Below are 17,723 nucleotides of genomic sequence, written 5' to 3'. Positions count from 1 at the left end.
AATGCCGGGATCACGCCCTGAGCCGAAGGCAGACGCTTAACTGCTGTGCCACCCAGGTGCCCCTAAAAATGGAAGAATTTATAATGCCGTGGTCAAACATTCACCAAAAAATAAGAGAAAAAAAAAAGGGATATACAACTAGGTGCCCTGCAAAGATGTTTGTAAAATGGCAGAGAGGCCAGTTAGCCCTCCAAAATCTGTGTCCCCCTTTTTCTATAGTAATAAAAGCTCTACTCAGATAAATCCTATTTCCCAGGGGGCCGTGGGGCTTAGTTCTGGCCAGAGGGGTACGAGCAGGCGTGATGCATGTGAATTCCAGGAAGCATCCTTTGAGGAGATGGGGCTCTCTCTTCTTTGCTGCTTCTTCCTCTGTCAGCCGTCTTGGGTCACTAGTGGAAGGCGTGTGCTGACGATGGAGAGCCCCAGGTAGAAGGCGCCTGGGTCCCTGATGGTCATGGGACTGCTGTACTAGCCTGGGCTGCTTACTTCGGACATCAGTTCCTAGAGACAGAAGAGCACATGTTTAAGTCACTGTTCCTTTGGGTTTTCTGTCATTTGTAGCTGAAACAATCCTCATCGATGTCAGATGTATTGTTAAGTAAATAACAAAATGTAAGTTAATGATATGAATCATAGGATTCCGATTTTATTATAAAACGTGTGTTTCTATATATTTACCCATGTACCTAAAAATGTGGACAGGACGTTAAACACGAAAACGTTAGCAAGTGTTGTTTCAGTGGGGTGAGGGTGCAAGGATTGTATGTGTTCATTTGTTTGCTTGTCTGTATATTCTAACTTTTCCACAACAAAAGTGTACTGCTTTTCAGGTAAGAAAAAAATAATAAATGGTATAAATGGTATGATCCTAATGGGATCCATATGGATCCCAATCATAAGAAATATATCTTACTCATGATAACATGGGAAAAAAAACTGAAATGAAAAGAAGTGCACTAAAGTAAAGATTAACATCCAAGGGCATGGGAAACTGTTCAAAATATATCGCGAATGGGAAAAAAGGTTATTAAACAATATAATTTTATTTTTTGGGTAAAAAGAATAAAATGAACCTAAAATAAATACAATATTATATGCCAATCATATTTCAATTAAAAAAAAAAGAATAGGGCACCTGGGTGGCTCAGTTGGTTAAGCGTCTACCTTCGGCTCAGGTCATGATCCCAGGGTCTTGGGATCAAGTCCCGCATCAGAATCCCTGCTCAGCAGGGAGTCTACTTCTCCTTCTCCTTCTACCCCTACTGCCCCGTTCATGCTCTCTTTCTCTCAAATAGATAAATAAAATCTTAAAAAAAAAAAAAAAGAATAAAAGGACATGAATACATGCTAGAGAAAGGACCAGAGGGAGATAAGCCAATAGATAAATGGTCTGGTTCCAGAGAAAAGATTCTGGTGATTCTTATTTTTCTCTTTCTACCTTTTGGTATTTCCTGAATTTTTCCCCAATAAACCTGTATGAATCTTATTGACTTAAAAATGTATTTATTTCGGGATGCCTGGCTGGGTCAGTCAGTAGAGTGTGCTACTCTTGATCTTGGGGTTGTGAGTTCGAGCCCCATACTGGGTGTAGACAGTACTTACAAATAAAGTCTTAAAGATTGTATTTATTTATTTGTTAGAGAGTGAGAGAGAGCACAAGTAGGGGGAGGGGCAGAGGCAGAAGCAGGCTCCCCGCTGAGCAAGGAACGTGATTCTGGACTCTATTCTAGGACCCTGGGGTCATGACCTGAGCTGAAGGCAGATGCTTAATGAACTGAGCCACCCAGGCGCCCCTAAAACTAAAATCTTAAAAAAAAATGTCTTTATAGGGAGCAATTTTAACAATACAGAAGATGTTACAAAACACAATGAAATATACACATACATCCCCACTGCCCAAAATTAAAATGATTAATATTTTGTTATATTTAATTTCTGCCTTTGTTTTTAAGAAACAAGGAGTTAATGGGAAAGCCCTCCTCACGGATGTCTATCAGGATTATGAAAAAACATTTCAGTGTGAGAGCACTTGCCCTGTCTGGGATGGCCCAGGTGGGGCTGTGGAGGGCCGGAGAGAAGCTGCACTCAGGGACTTTGACTTCCTTCCACCTTCGGCCAAGGGTTTGGCTCTAAGAGCCTATTTCCAGGACGGAGGCGGCCTGGGTGCGAGGGTGCCAGATTTGCCTGGCTCATCCCCCGGGAAACATACAGCAGCAGCCAGGACTGGAAGAGGAGGGTCCCGGTGAAGCGCTTCCCTCCTGAGGTCAGTTGGTGCCCAACTGGTGTTTACAAAGAGGGTGGGGCTCCAGGCGCAGGGCTCTGAGGCCTTTGCTCTCAGGGGAGCTGGCCCATGGCAGGCCACAAGCAAAGGGTGGCAAAACCACTGTCTCCTGTGAAGCTCAGAAGCCGGGCCGCAGCTGGGAGGATGCTGGGAAATGAGGGGCCTGAAGCTAGGTGGTAAAGTGGTCGGTGGAGGTTAAGGAGATCCAGAAGGAAGAAGGGGAAAGGGAAGTGGTAGGAGCGGTCACGCTGACGGCACCTATTACCATGGGTAGTTATTACCTCCATTTTACAGAAGAGGAAAGAGGCTCAGAAGGACTGGATCACCTGCCCCAGGCCTCACGGCTCCTGGACTGAGGTCCACGCTGAAATTCAGATGAGCCCAAGGTTCATATTCCTCACACCACAGCGGGCTGTGTCCCATGGGGCAATTACAAGGGAGCCATTCTGCATTGCTCAGAGTCCAGAGCAAGGCGTGGGGTCACATCCAGGCCGATTTTCAGGAAGCAGTGGGATCTGGGGGTGAAATGCTCTGAGACAGCCTGTCCTCACTTGGCCTGAGTCCCCCACTCTAGCTTCGAGGCTCAGAGAGGCCAATGAAGTCTGAACTGACTTTGGAGAAGACTTTGCCAGTGTCCTTTTGTCTTGATTTTGTGGAGACCCGCGGCTCCAGGCCCATGGCCAGCTTTCCAGGAAAATATTAGAGGCTCCCCTCAAGGGAACTGAGATGGGGATGACAGCCCTTCCCTCCTCACCTGCCAAATGCACAGTCTTCCCAGAGTCTCTCCTGGCCTGGGTGGAAATTAGGCTGATGTGTCCACATGCATGTACACACATGCACACACACACACACACACACACACGTGTTCATACAAGCACCAGCCCAGGCAACCTCCTAGTGGACCATCCTTTTCAGCCTTGCCCTGGTCTCCAGCATCTGGCACACATCCCAGAGGTGGAACAGGCCCGCAGGTCCACGCCGGCTCATGGGCGGGCTCTGTAAGCAATCCATTTCTATGGGTCTCCTGCTTTCTTGACTCGGACACCAGGGCCCATGCCCTCTCGATGCCAGAGCCATGGGCAGTGAGACACATTAAATCATCCTGGGGAGGCTGGAGGCTTCTATCAGATAAAGTTGGTTGAAATTCTGGCTCTGCCACTTTCTGGCTATGTGATCTTGAGCGGCTTTCTTAACCTTTCTGAGGCTCAGTGCCTTTATCGCATGGGGGTGTTTGTGTTGATGGCGGTAACAGACAACTACCCCCTCGTCTAGCGGCCGGAGGAGTAAGCCCGAGAGCGCATGGTAAGTGCCTAGAGCCTGGCATGTGACAAACGCCCAGGGGCACCATCCGATACTTGCCCTTTGCGTCTCCCACTCCCAGCCCCATTCAGGGGCCCAGTCTGGAGTGGCAGGGGAGGCCCCACAGGACCTCCAGGCTCTGCTTAGGCATGGAGTGTTCCTTTATTCAGGACTGCGTCAGCTCGCACAACCGAGAAGCGGCCGGAGGGAGAACTGTGGTTGAGTCTGAGATGCCAGTCCTTTGGGTGGGGAGACCAGCAGGTGGTCCTTTGATGCACCACTCAAAATCCTGCTGCTTTCCTGTTTGACGGGGTACTGACTGTGACGGTATCTCTTCCGCCCCTGCTCTCCAAAGATCCTCACAGATAGGTCACGGATTCTTCTAGCATTATCCAGGCCGTTCTTCACAACAACGATGAACGCAGCTCCCAGGCACTGACCCCAGTGCCCCCACAATGCAGATGAGGACGCTGAAATCCAAAGGGGTCAATGACTTGGTCATCATAGGGGCAGTGGCCCACGTGAGGCTGTATCGAGGCTGGGAAGACGTGAGGGGCAGAATGGATCTTGCTGGGCAGGAAGACATTCTGCTTACTCAGACCCTGTTGGTTCCAGGGCTGCTGGTCTGGGATCTGTGGGGTCCTGCTCACGGGCAGCTAACCTGGCGCCCAAGGGGCACCCTGGTGGCCTGGTTTCCAGGATAGGCTTCGACTCCCGCTCATGCTCGGGAGTTGCTTGCCTGCTATGGACTGAATGTTTGTGTCCCCTTCCCCTCAAATTCATATGTGGAAATCCGAATGCCCAATATGATGGGGCTAGAAGTTGGGCCTTTGGGAGATGGTCAGGTCATGAGGGTGGAACCCTTTGAATGGGATTAGTGCCCTTATAAAGGAGACCCCATGGAACTCCTTGGCCCTTCCCCCACGTGTGGACACGACCAGAAGTTGGCAGGGTGTGACTCGAAAGAGGGCTTTTGCCAGAACTCATATTGGCACCCTGACCTCGGACGTCGGGCCTCCGGAACTGTGAGAAATAAATTTCTGTTTATGGAGCCACCCAGTCTGTGGTCTTCTGTTATAGTGGCCCAGCCACCAAGACCCTGCTGCTGTGCCCAGGGAGACTGCCCCAACCACAGCCGGGGCACAAGGTGAGGACCCGGTCTGGGCGAGGTCCAGGCGGGAGCAGGAATGGCTGCAAGTGCGAAAAGGGGGTGTGGGAGCGGGCAGGCAAGCGCATTAGCGGCCGTGGGGAGCTGCCACAACCTCTGAGGCCGGAAACTCAAAGGGAGGAGGGGTTGGGAGAGAGCCCAGGGCTGGGGCTGCCCACTGGGAACTGGGGCCAAGGACGAGGCTGTGGCCAGAGATGCTGCCTGAAGCTGGGGGTCCGGAGAAACACCCAGACTTCTCTCCTCTTCCTGCCCCACCCCTTCCTCCCGCACCTTTCCCTGGGTGAACCTAGTCAGCAGCCAGTTGGCAGGGGAGTCTGGGGTGTGTCATTTGCCCTCTGAGATGTTGAGCGGAACAGAGAAAGGTAAGGAACAGATGTGATAGCAAACGAAAAACGAATGAGCAGGACACAGAACTTTCCAAGGTGATGTCCTGCTCCCGTGGCCAACTCCAACCTGCTGCAGGGCTCCTGCTGGGTAGCGGGAGGGCAGGTTCCTGAGGCTGATGACCGTACTCCCCCATTATGAAGAGGACCTCTGCTCGCTACTGGTTGGGTCCACTGGAGCCGGCCACCCTCCTTATATCTGACTGGGACTGCCTGGATCCACCTTGTCCTTTACTTCAGTGACTGCCTTTCCCTCTGGTCCTAACTCCTTCCCCATCAGCGCTGCCCTCACAGGGCTGGGGTCCCACCGTGTCCTTCTCCCTTGCCTGCCCAGCTTAGAAAACCAGAGAAGATGCTGCCAAGAGTCTCCCGCCAAACACTCTGGTTAAGAATCTTTGGTTAGATCCAGCTCTGTGGCTTATAGACTCCAATCAAGTCATTTCACCTCTCTCAGCCTTGGTCTGCTTATCTACGAAATGGGACCAGCAACAATACATCCCTGCAGAGTGGCTGTGTAGATAAAATAAGCTAATGCGGGTAGAGTGCTGAGCACAGGGCTCAGCTCTTACTGAGTGTCCTATAAATGGCAACTTCAAAAAGCATGGGAAGGAGCACTTGGGAGTCATTGCAAACTTGGGAGGAAGCACATCTGGACCCTTAAGGTCCTGGCTACCAGGGTCCATTACTGGTCATTTTCCGGGAGATCTAAGTCTCCCACATTCCAGAGGGCTGAGTAACAGGACAGCTCTTTCCCTGGTCTCATGGAGTTCTCATGGCTGGAAGGAGGAGATGTTCTGCCTGGAACTGGCCTGCACTCCCATTTTGAGCAGCACTAATGGCAGTCTGGAGGGTGGGCAATGGGCACAAGAACAGTGTCCTTGCCTCGGGACCTACCGAATGTCTGAGTATTGCAAAGGCCCCTCCCCGCTGCCTGCCAGTGTTTCTGGTCTCATCTGGAAGGACAACATTGTGACGGTCCAGGCCCTCCCTAGGCCTTTATCTGTGCTTGGGGCCAGAGGTCTAGTAGCCAATCAAAAACTTCTTGGGCTGTGCATAATATTATCGTATCGTGGGCCTTCAGAGCCTGAAAAGACATTGAACAGAACCCTAGACTGTTAGTGCTGGAGGGCGCCTCCTGAGGGACCACAGGGAATTGGGGCAGGAGCCCAGGGGGACCTCACAGTAGACTGTACATGGTTAGTGCTAGGCCGGGCTTCAGTCTGAGCACAGAATGACTCCTTCAGAATGGGCCTCAGGCAGAGCCATGGGAGAGCGGGACAATGTGCTATGTGCATCTAATTCAACTTTCTCATTTTGTAGCTGAACCCTCAGCTCCCTGTATAAGTAGCTAGTGGGGGGGGTGTTTCTGAGAAGAATTTGCTAGAGATGAGGTCCACGTGAGTACTTTGGGTGTTTCGGCTGGGGCAGAGAGAAAGAGAAATACTTATAGCTTCTCTGGGGGGTAGTCATTACAGGTTAAGAGAAGAAAAATAACATGGGGAATTCATTCCACAAGTGTTTATTGACTCTGGTGTGAGGCCCAGCAGGGATGGGAAGAAGAGTGAGACCCCGAAGGGTAAGATGTGACAGAAAACCAACCCAAGCTGGCTTAGACAAAAGGACATTCGTTGGCTCCCCTAACCGGAGGCCCAGAGGCAGGGTGGGTGTTACGCACTGAAGGTGCCTCCAACTCCCAAATTCGATACGTTGAAGCCTTAACCCTCAGCGTGACTGAATGTGGAGACAGGGCCTTTAAGGAGGTAGCGAAGGTTCAGTAAGGTAACAAGGGTGGAGCCAAATCCAACAGGACTAGTGTCCTTGGAAGAGAAGGAAGAGACAGCAGCATTCGTTTTCTCCTCACACACACACAGAGCTCAGAGGGGGAGGATGCGGCGAGAAGGTTGGCTGTCTACAAGCCAGGAAGACAGGCCTCACCAGAAACCGCCCCTGAAGGACCTTGATCTTGGACTTCCAGCTTCCAGAACTGTGAGAAAACAAATCTCTGTTGTTCAAGCCCCCGAGTCTGTGATATTCTATTATGGCAAGCCCAGCCAACTAAGACAGTAGGCTCAGGGTAGTTTAGTCCAGAAACTCTGACTCCATTTTCCTGTCATTCTCTCAGCTCTCCCCTCCTGTGTAGCCCCATTTTCAGGCTGGTATTAAGAGGACCACCATCGTTCCAGGTCCAGCAATGTCCAGAGGAAGAGAGAGAAGGTTGCTCCATGATGCTGCCTTGTAACCACAAGAAAGCTCTTTCCCAGAAACCCCCGATCAAACCTTGCCTTGTGTCTCACTGGCCCTAACTAGGTCTCAGGCCTAGTCTTCAAACAGTCCCTGAGGCCCAGGGAAGCCAGGCACTGTGTATTTTACAGAGCACAGGAAAAGTCACTTTCACAAAGAGAGTCCAAATACAGAAGAGTAAGCAAAATAGAAATTTATGTCACTTTTCTATCCTATAAGAGTTCAGAGAAAAGTCATCCAAGACTGAGAGAAGGGCTCCGCCATCCTCCAAATGTGGCTTCCCTCCCTAGGTCCAGGGAGACTCCTTTAATTTCTATCATCTCCTAGTCAGGGGGAAGTGCTGGGGAAGGTTCAGGGAAGCACACACACAATCCTTTTGAGAGCACAGCTTAGAGGTGGGACAATCATGTCTTCCCACAGTCTGTGGTGAGACCTTAAACTCAAGGCCCCATCAAGCTACAAGGGAGGCTGGGAAAAGTAGCTCTTACGAGGCAGCCATTGCTTGGTCAAAAATCAGGAGTTCTGTTATTAAAGAAGGGGACTGTTGATATTGGGGAACCAGAAAAGCCTCTACTGCACACTGGTTACTTTAGGCCCAAGTTCTTGAACCAATTCTTGGAAAGGCGGTGGTGGGCAGACCCCGGGAGCTGGGCATGGGGTCAGCTTCCTCAGAAGCGCATGGGCTTGCATGAGCCTCTGGACTCCAGGTCTGTTCGTTATGGCTGCTTAGCTTGTACGCTGAATAACACACGGTGCCTTGCATATCTTTGGCTTCTTGTAGGAAGGGAGAGAACGGGTGTTGGGTAGTCAGCAGTGAACACTGCATGACCTGCCTTGGAGGCCCTCTGAGTCTGGGTGGGGGAAGGGACGTCTTTCAACAGATAACTATGGGTCAACGTGACAAATGGTAAACTAGCAGCTATATATAAATCCCAACGAAAACAGAGGGAAGAATTAAGAGAAGGCTTCTAAGAAGGGATCGGAGAGTATAATGAGTTCATTTTGTCTGGGTCTCAAAGGATAGGTGGGAATTCCCCAAGTGATTTTGGCTGGGGAAGGACGATTCCCACAAAGGGGCTGCAAACTGGCCAAGCTGTGGGGGCGCACGGGGTGTGGCGAGTGGTCTGGTGTGGCGGGGGAGTGGGAGGGAGGTATGCTGGGTGCAGGGAACGAACAGCACCCTAAAGTCATGAAAGTCATGGGAGGAAGCAGCCTGGTTGACAGGCTTCTGGAAGCCATGCGGGGTTTTCTAACCCAGCAGAGATGTGGGCTTTGCTCTGTCTCTCTCTGAGGTAGAGACTGGAGGATGACTCGTAAGGAAGCTATTTCACCAATTCGGCTGAGTAATGAGGAGAGCCTGCCTCGGGGTTGTGGTGCTGGGAATGGAGACAAGGAGCTAGATGACAGGGAGTCTGGGGGTAGGACTGACAGAACTTTACCAAGTTGGGTGACTGAGGGGGTTGAGCGGGAACAAGGAGGGGGGGTTAAATATGGTTAAACATGATCCTAAGTTTATATGCTCGTACTAGAAATCCGGGGAAGGAGTACAGGAGAAGCAAGTTCGGGGGTGAGAGGAGAGGACGACTTCCCACCGTCTGAAGCCTGGTTCAGCACAGGCTTCTTTGGGATCCTTGGATACACAACATTCTCTCTTAACTCAGGGCTTCTGAGGACTCTGTCCCTACTCCGCAGAACATTCCCTCACCCTCAGATCTCCAACTGGCTAATTCCTCATTCCTCCCGAGAGACCTTCTTGACCCCTCCCCCCCTCCCCAGATGACAAACCTTCTTGGATGTTCTAACGGTATGCCATTTCTTCTCTTCACTGGCCTCTCGCTCAGGGCTGTTTAACGTCTGCCTTCCCTGACTCAGCCTGTCAGATCCATGAAGACAGGGGCCATGTCTGTCTGTTTGCCCCTTCCTTCTCAACAGCTTGAATAGAGTCTGGCACCCTGTGGGCACTCATGCTGGGTTTGAAGTATTCAACAGTTGTCATTGGAAATAGGAGTTGGCCAGTAGGTTTTATCAGGGCCCACTGAGATGTGATGCAAAGCAATGAGGCCACCCTGGGGCCGGGTGGTGTGATCCTGTTATAGCCCTGGATCCCTCTAGACCAGTGGTTCTCAACCAGGGGCAATTTTTGCCTCCCAAGGACATTTGGCGCGTCTAGAGACATTTTTGAAAGTCATGACTCTGTGTGTGTGTGTGTGTGTGTGTGTGTGTGTGTGTATGTTTTACTGGCATCTAGAGGGTAGAGGCCAGGGATCTTGCTAAACACCCCTACAGTGCACCAGACAGCCCCCCACAACTGAGCCTTATGCAGCCCCACATGCCAGTAGTGCTGACGCTGGGAAATCCCGCTCCAGAGACTGCTGAGCCAACCGGATGGTTAAGTTCCCATCTGGCCTGCTGGTTGCTATGGCCCAACTGAAGGAGAGCAAGAGAAGCTTAGCGGCTGTCATAAGAAATATGGATTTGTGATGTGCAGCCAGGAACCACCTTGGATTGGGCCTCAATCAAAGGTCCCAAAACTTTGGGCAGTTTCCCCTTAACTGAACTCCCGGCCGTAAGCCCAGCAGACCAGCCTGGCACTCACCCCTCTCTGACTCACTCCAATGGGTTTCTCTTGCTCTTTGGTGGAAGCGGCCACCACACTCTCTTCCCACCCCATCTGCCTCACTGATTATTTTCAGCTTGGCTTGCAGAGGCCCAACGCTGCAATTACACCCCAACCTCAATGGCTCCTTCTGAAAATAACATTTGGGTCGAAGAAAACCTCAGTCTGGTGGGCTGGATTTTATACTAAACAGTTAAAGAGTGGGTGTGGGCATGGGGGTTGAGGGGGAGACAAGGGAGTGGCACAATGGTACAATTAAAAGAAGAATCTGGAAGAAGGGGAAGGAAGAGGAAGTGAAGAGAAGGAAGGGGTGGTGGTGGTAAGGGCAGTTGCAGAAAGAAAATATACCTCCTGGGCAGGGGTCAGCCATCTTTTAGAAGTCTCATGCCAAGTCTTCATTTATGCCTCTAATTGAAGGTTTTGTTTCTGAAATAACTTGCCCCCATTCCCCCCCCCATCACTGAGGCCTGGGAAATTCATGTCTGCCTGGGGCCAGAAGAATTAGTCTATGGGCATACCAATCTTTATCCAAGCTAGTGACCAGATTTTCCAACCCCAAAATAGGAGCCACATGGTTTGACATAGGATTTTTGTTCTCTTTCCCGGTGAGAATAGCAGTGTGGGAAATGTAGTTTCACGATGCTGGTAGGTGGAATTTCCATGGTCAGTGGAGAAGAGTGGATAGGACCTTTAAAGTAGGGATTCTTATGGATATCATGAGAGATTTATGGGTTGCTTTTAGTTCAGAGGAGAGAAGGAAACCACTGAAAGAGAACCTCTGTCCTACCTACCCAGGGGGAGGGAGGGGTGGAGATGTAGGGGGTGAGGAAAGAAAGAACTTGGAAGCACCTTTTGAATTCCAAAGGAGGCAGACAGATTTAAAAAGGCTGTATGAGGTGAGATCTGGGAAAATAGGAAAGAGTTCCACACAGTAATTAAAAGCTCAGTTCTGGAGTCAGACCGACTTAGGTTCAAACCCAGACTACAGTAACCACCTGGGTGATCTCCAGCGGCAACTTAGCTGTTCTGGAGAGGCCGGCAGCGCAGGCTCTAGGCGAGCCTGGTACGGATCTGCATCCTGGCTCTGAGATCTTCCACAAGGTATTTCGCTTCTCTGTGCCTCACATTTTCCCTTTGCAAAATGGACGGGTATATATCAGGACCCAAACCTTCTCACAGCACCACTTCTAAGGTGTCATAAGGCGGTAGAATAAAGTGCTTAGTTCAGTGCCTGGGACATTTGCAATCACTCAACATATGTGAGCTATTTTTTATTACCTCTGGAGTTTTTCTCCAAATGCAGTAGGCAAGAAACTTTTAGCTAACATACACATTTTTTTTTATTTGAATAGTTCTGAATTTATTTTCAAGTGTATTAAAATATATGACTAACATATCAAACTGTGGTTTCGCTAATGTTATTGCTTAGGGCAAGGCTATGTAGAAAAAGGGAATCGATTTAAAGTTAATTTAGAGAATAAGGAGAGTTAATAAAAGAAGTCAATTAAAAAATATATAATATAGATGGAATGCGGGGATGGAAGAAAACCATGCAGGCAATACCTGAATGGCTGAAAAAACTGGAAAATAATCCATGATGCTTTCTGTTAATAAAACCGTCTAAGGCACATGGGTGAAGAAATAAGCCAGGAAGATACCGATCACGACGTTATCAGAACGTTGCCTTCCCCCCCCCGCCCCCCCGTAACCACTGTTGTTCCCTTTTTGAGAAATCGGTAGGAGGGCACAGACTAGCGAGGCCTGACGCCCTAATGAGGTCTTGGAACCCTGATAGCTTTGTGGCTTGCGGGGCTCCGAGGAAGGCAGGCAGAATCCAAAGGCCCAGCTCTGGAAACCGAAAGCCAACTCCCCAACTTCTTTCTCCCGTCGCTTTTAGGGCGATTCAGGCCTCTCTGATTTTTTTGGATCACTGGGTCAATCAGTCAGCCAATGCCTCGGGAGAAGTTTAATTAAGCTCAGATCGGGCGCGAGCTGCCAAAGGTCTCCCTGCCCGCCCGCGCCCCGCCCCTGCCCGCGCCGGCCCCGCCCCGCACATCTGGTGAAAAGCTTCTCCCCCGCCCGGCCCGGCGGGGCCGCAGCCCGCGCATGCGCGTCGGCAGGGCGCCCAGCGCCCCGCGGCAGGGGCGGGCCCCCCCGGCGCGCGGNCCCGAGCGTTGCAAACTGTTGCATCAGACAGCAAGCAGCCGGCCGGGCCGCCAGGGTTTCTAGGAAGATAGGAAGGGTTTGAGATCCTCTGTGGTCGAATGGGAGCGTTGGCTGTCACTCACGGTGTTTACACACTGGTAATACGATCCCCTGTAACCTCAAGCTTGCGCCAGTCCGGGGAGGGCCTTAGCCGCAGGTGAAATGCACTTGAACTCCACTGCTTCGGCCCCCTCCCCACGGCCCCAGGCTGGACCAACTGAATTGGACTCGGTCTGCTTTATTAATGGCAAGGGCCGTAAAGGAATGAGCTGGGTTTGATTTCTCTTCCCAAGTACAAGAATGCCCCCTGAGGAATTTCTCACTCTGAAAGTGCAAAACTAATTTCCCCAGACAAGCGCTGCTGCCGGTTCCCAAAAGGGCTTGGAAAGATCCGAGCAGGAATGTTCAGTGGTTCCAAAGCTCTTCACCCCAGCTGCTGGACATGCAGACACTGACCACCAAGAACAACTTGGTGGGTGGACACACGTCCTTCACAGGCCTTTTTAGAGTGTCTCAGGCCACTGTGTTATGGAGATTTTGGACATCAGCCAGAGAACGCACAACCACCAACTCACACAGACACAGCACAAATATAACAATTCTCTAGATTCAAGTGGCTCTGCAACTCAGGTAAGGGAAGAGTTTTCCTCACTACTCCCTCATTCTCCTGGTCTCTGGGCCTCTGCCTTCCTCAAGGGGAGAGAAAATGATGCTGTGGGTACCCAGCAGAGATGGGGCAGTCCTGGGGGGGGGCGGTGAGAAATTCAAGAAGAATGAATAAGATTTGGAATCTACTCTCTAAAGGGATTTCCAGGGACATCATCTGAATCCTGCAGTTCAACACACACACACTCTCTCTCTCTCTTTTTTTTTTTTTTGGAATGGGTGAAGACCAAGTCATTGAGTATTAATGGATTTTCCAGAAAGACAAAAACTGACAATGTATACCTTAAGCATTCTGTCTTCACTAGGGTGTTGACGATGTTGAAAATCTGTACCATCTGAATAATCTGGAAGGCTAAAACAGGGCTAGTGTTCTTCCTTCCCCTCATTATTTTGAATCACTCAATCCCAAGGTTCAATAACAAAATGACCTGAAAGACTCAGCATTATCCGACATACCCACTTGCCAGCCAGTCACTGTTGTTTGTTTAAGCCAACATTTTCCTTTGAACAGTGGGGTATTATGACACTATGGGATTTCTGTTGTTGCTGTAAATGATGCTTTGGCCATAAATATGGCCCAAGGTATTAAGGTAGTCAACAATCATCGTATGAACTGAAGGCATGCCAGCTAGGAAAGGGTAGGAAGGAGTATGGGCAAGTGCATTTCCAGACCCTGCTTTTGAGGGTGTATCTCAGGGCCCAAACCTCCTGCCTCTTGGATGTCACCAAGGTTGTATCCTGGGGTCACAGGGCATGGTCTCCTGGAGCTGCCAGGAGCTATCCAAAATGTTGGATATATCTGAGCAATCGTCCCCGCCTGGAGAAGTGAGTCATTGACTATTGTGGTGCTCTTTAGGCATGAAAATTGGAGCCATGAGGTCAGGAGCTGGGTAGGAACTGGAGAAAGTGAGCTCGCGAGCTCATGTTAGGTTCTCTGCTGTACCCAGAGCACTTACGCATACTGGGCTGTCAATGCATGTTTGTAGAATGAACGCCCTGAAAAAATGAGGGAAGGAGCAGAGAGAGGTAGTAAGGTCAGAGAAGTCCAAGAATTTTGCAAGAGGCCGCCTGGGATGCCCAGGGCTCTTTTGTGTTGTGCAAGCCGGTGGGGGGGGGTGGTCGTTCAAGTTCAAAGACATAGGGCAAGAGCATCAGAACTGTGATGTGACAAGTCTCCTGAGGTCCCTCCTGCCTCAGTTTCCCTGTTTGGAAAGGCCTCCAGTTGGGTGATTCCAGAGCTGAGCAGTCATTCTGTTTAACCAAGCCTAGTGACATCATCGTCAATAACAATTGCTTCACCTTGACTCAATTCCCAGAGCGAACTTCTGGGAAAGTAAGGGGTCTGAGGGAGGGTATGTGGCTAAGACCCAGGGGACAGGAAAATCCCCTAGAAGCCACACTCTAAAATCATAAGCAAAGTGGTGGCCCAGATGGTTAGATGATGCAGGCATACACCAAAAGCGTGATTTGTTTTCCACGTTTCTTGGGCACTCACCGATTCTAGACACTATACAGAGCCCAAACCCAGACAAAGCTCCTGTTCTAAGGGCTTATGATCTAAATTCCTTGTGAAAGTCTGTCTTTCAAATGTTGAAAGCACCTCATTCCATCCTCATTTCCCCTTCGAGTCATGCATCTCCTTCCTGAGAAACCCACCAAGTTTGAAGTTAGCTGGCCTTCCTTCTGTTTTTGCTCTTTAGGTCCCAATTTTAAGGGTGGGGAGAGCTACATTAATTTAAAAATAAAGCACAAATAGCAAAATGAGGCTTGGTTAAAGTAAAAAAACCGCAGAAGACATTTTTTCCCCCTCTCATACTTTTCAGATTTTCCTAGAACCACCTTCCTTTGCTCAGAGTCCAGTCATAGCAAGTAAGTGAGCCTCTCTGGATGCTCTTCCAAGCAAAAGCTACAAGCCTTATTCCTGTTCTCCCCGCTCACCCCACCTTTAGGTTTTCTTTTTCTTTTGCAGACATTTGAGTCCCGAACTGGGCTCAGAGAGCCACTGAAGCCCCTAATTCCCATGTGGTATTTCCAAGCACTCTTAGGGTAGATTTTGGTTTGTTTTTGCCGGGTTTGTTGCTTACCTCTTCTGTTCAACTGGATCAGCTCGTACATTCTGGTGATGGGAACATTGCTTTAAAGTTGGGTCCTCCCAGTGGATGCCCATTTACCAGTCTTGTGGCCTCTTTTATCAAAAGGAGAATAATGCGGCACTCCTCTCAGGGCTGTTGTGAGGATTAAGGAGTCAAGACACAGAAAGGGCTCAGCACAAAACAGGCTTTAAGACACTGTAGCTATTAAAAATAGATCCTTTCCACCAATCTGCTCCTTCCTTAAACAAGCCCCTCCTCCAGTTTTGGAGAAGAAAATTAGTTATCTATTCCAAGTCGATGATTTATCCCCATTTTACATCACCAAAGGGCCCGTGAGAAGGGGAGACAAAGCCGGAGGTTGACTTGCGAACACCTGAGCCTTTTAATGGAATGGAATGGTTGTTTTTGCCCTTCAGCAAGAGGTGACCAAATCAGCGGGTCAGGGACTGGGGAAGACTTGAAGGCACATGGTGGGATGGCTGGACCACAGAAAATGGGGGAGAGTAATCAGGAAAAGCAGGCCCAAGGCTGAGATGAGGGGCCAGAGGGGTGCCAGTCGCCAGGCAAGAAGGGTTCCCACTTAGGGGGTTCTGAGTCCAAGCGTCCCCGCAGGCCTAGGCTGCCGGCGCCGGGGTCTGGTGACCATGGGACCCGAGGCGCGTGCGACAGCGCCCTCTGCCGGCCGCGCAGAGCAAGCCGTCAGCCCTGTCGCTCTGCAGGTGGGACCAGGGATCCCTCCCGCTGCCTCCGCCCCGGCTCCATCCCTTCTGAGGACCGCGCGGCCGGGTCCCGACCGGATTCCGGGAGACGCGTCCCTATCAGACGCCTGCGGGCTGAGCTGAGACGATGCTCGGAAACGTCCGATTCACCCGGGGATCGGAGGCTGCGGGAACCCGCCCAAACCCCGCAGAGGCTGCGCCTCTTGGGACCCGGGGCCAAAGCCTGCTGGGCTGTCGGAGGCGGTTTGGAAGTGGCATCGCCTATGGCCAAGACCGCGGGTTCTGCGGACAGAGAGGAGCCCTGGGTTCGCTTTCTGCCTCATCCATTTTCCAGCTAGGTGACCTTGGGCAAGGTACTTAAATTTCCATGTGCCTTAGTTTCCTCATCTTTAAGATGGAAAGAACGATCCCGACCTTATGGGTTGACATGAGGATTACATGGGATCAGACAGCCTGGGTTGTAATTCTGGCACTGACATCAGCTAGCTGTGTGCCTGGAGCAAATTACTTAACCTCTCTGTGCCCCGGTTTCCTTAAAAGAGGGATAATAACGGTACTTACCTCCGAGGGTTGTTTTCTGCAAAACGCTTAACACAGTGCGTGGCACAGAGTAAGCGCTCAATAAATGGTGGCTCTTACGGTTGCTGTCGTTATTATTGTTCTTAAGAGCGCTGAGCACACGAGCAGAACTCTAGCGGGCTGCTATTATTAGTCTCTTTCTTGGGTCCGGCTATTTCTTTCCGGGCATTGTTAAAATCTTTTACCATGCGGCCGCGTCCTTATCAGTAGCCGAAGGACAGCCGGCCTTCCTGACATTGGAAAAATCGAGGTTCCTCTGGAGGAGGGCCAAGGACGCGGCCGCGGGCTGCAAGGACCGGGACCTCCCCGGGGGACACTCGCGCCACGCAGCCTCCGCCCCGTGCCTCCATTAGCGTGCGTCAGAGCCGCAGTGACGTCGCCAGGTCCCGGCGGTGGGGAGGCGCGGCTCGGGGAGGCGCGGCCTGGGCACGCGGGGAGCCTGGGGGTGCCGGGGGCGGGGTGGTCGGGGTGGCCTCCGGGCTGCTGGAGACGTCCGGGGCCGCATGGTGCCCAGCTGTCCTCGGCGGCTTCGGCCGAAGCAGCCCCGGGAGCTGCGGGAAGTCCGCGGCCAGCGTCGGCTGTCCCACCCCCCGCCCCCGGCGCCGTGCGCCTTCGGGCTCCGCCTGCACCCCGCGGGGAGGCCGCCGAGGCCAATGCCGGGCCCGCCCAGCCCGCGCGGGACTGCTCTCCCGGCGGCCGCTCCGAGTCTGCGTGGTCCTCCCGCTCCCACCCTTCTCCCCACCCAGTCCCATTCCTCGTCGTCCCCCAGACACCTGCTCGCTTTCCTCTTCCTCTTCCTTCCTTCTGGACCAACTCGTTTGCTGGGAGTGGTCAGCAGCCGCCCCCGGGAGGCGCCTCGGGTCCCACCTTTCGGGCCCCGGCGCACCCATCCCACTGCTCGCTGGACGGTCCCACTTGGACTGCCCTGCACGCACCTCCGACTCGCCGATCCTCGCCCCCATTACTGCCCATGCCGGCCGTGGTCTCAAAGATCTTGTCTGCACCCGGGGCCTCCTTCAAATCCATCCTCCACACGCTGCTACAGCCAGCCACCTACAACCCATGTCTGGCCATGCCTCTCTCGGCTTGAGGCTGGCAGCCCAGCCTGGGACTTCAAGCCCTCTGTCTTCATGGACACTCTCGTCTGCCATTTTTGAGCACCTTCGGGGCTAGTCCTGGGTGGGACCACGCTATGGAAGGTCCTCGGTGTTTTTACTGCTGTTGGGCCCTCTCCAGGGAATTTGCACCTCACTCCCTCCTTCTCCTTCCCCAGTTGGCTTCTTCTTACTCATTCTCCACAACTCAAGATATGAGTCACCTCTGACAGGAATGCCTTCCCTGTTCTGCTGTCTATGGAAGAGAAGTCTCTCTGGGCTCCAAAGCGTCCCATCTCTGCTGCTTTCCTCATAGGGTAAAGACCTGACCTTCAAGATGGCCTGTGAGGCCTTGCATGGTCTGTGCACACACCCCTG

At 51.6% G+C, this 17,723-nt stretch overlaps 1 long non-coding RNA gene across 1 annotated transcript; it reads right to left on the bottom strand.

The window, feature by feature from the left end:
* LOC105238652 lies at positions 1 to 16,609 on the bottom strand. Its single transcript, XR_857430.3, has 3 exons — positions 16,234 to 16,609; positions 14,945 to 15,085; positions 1 to 501 (listed from the first exon to the last, which is right to left on the bottom strand). It is a non-coding gene; the product is annotated as an uncharacterized LOC105238652 (long non-coding RNA).
* Positions 16,610 to 17,723: the final 1,114 nt, after the last annotated feature.

Source organism: Ailuropoda melanoleuca, chromosome 16 (assembly GCF_002007445.2).
Source record: "Ailuropoda melanoleuca isolate Jingjing chromosome 16, ASM200744v2, whole genome shotgun sequence".
Taxonomy (NCBI): Eukaryota; Metazoa; Chordata; class Mammalia; order Carnivora; family Ursidae; genus Ailuropoda; species Ailuropoda melanoleuca.
The sequence above is the reverse complement of the archived record's forward strand: the minus strand, read 5'-3'. Positions and strand labels throughout refer to the sequence as shown.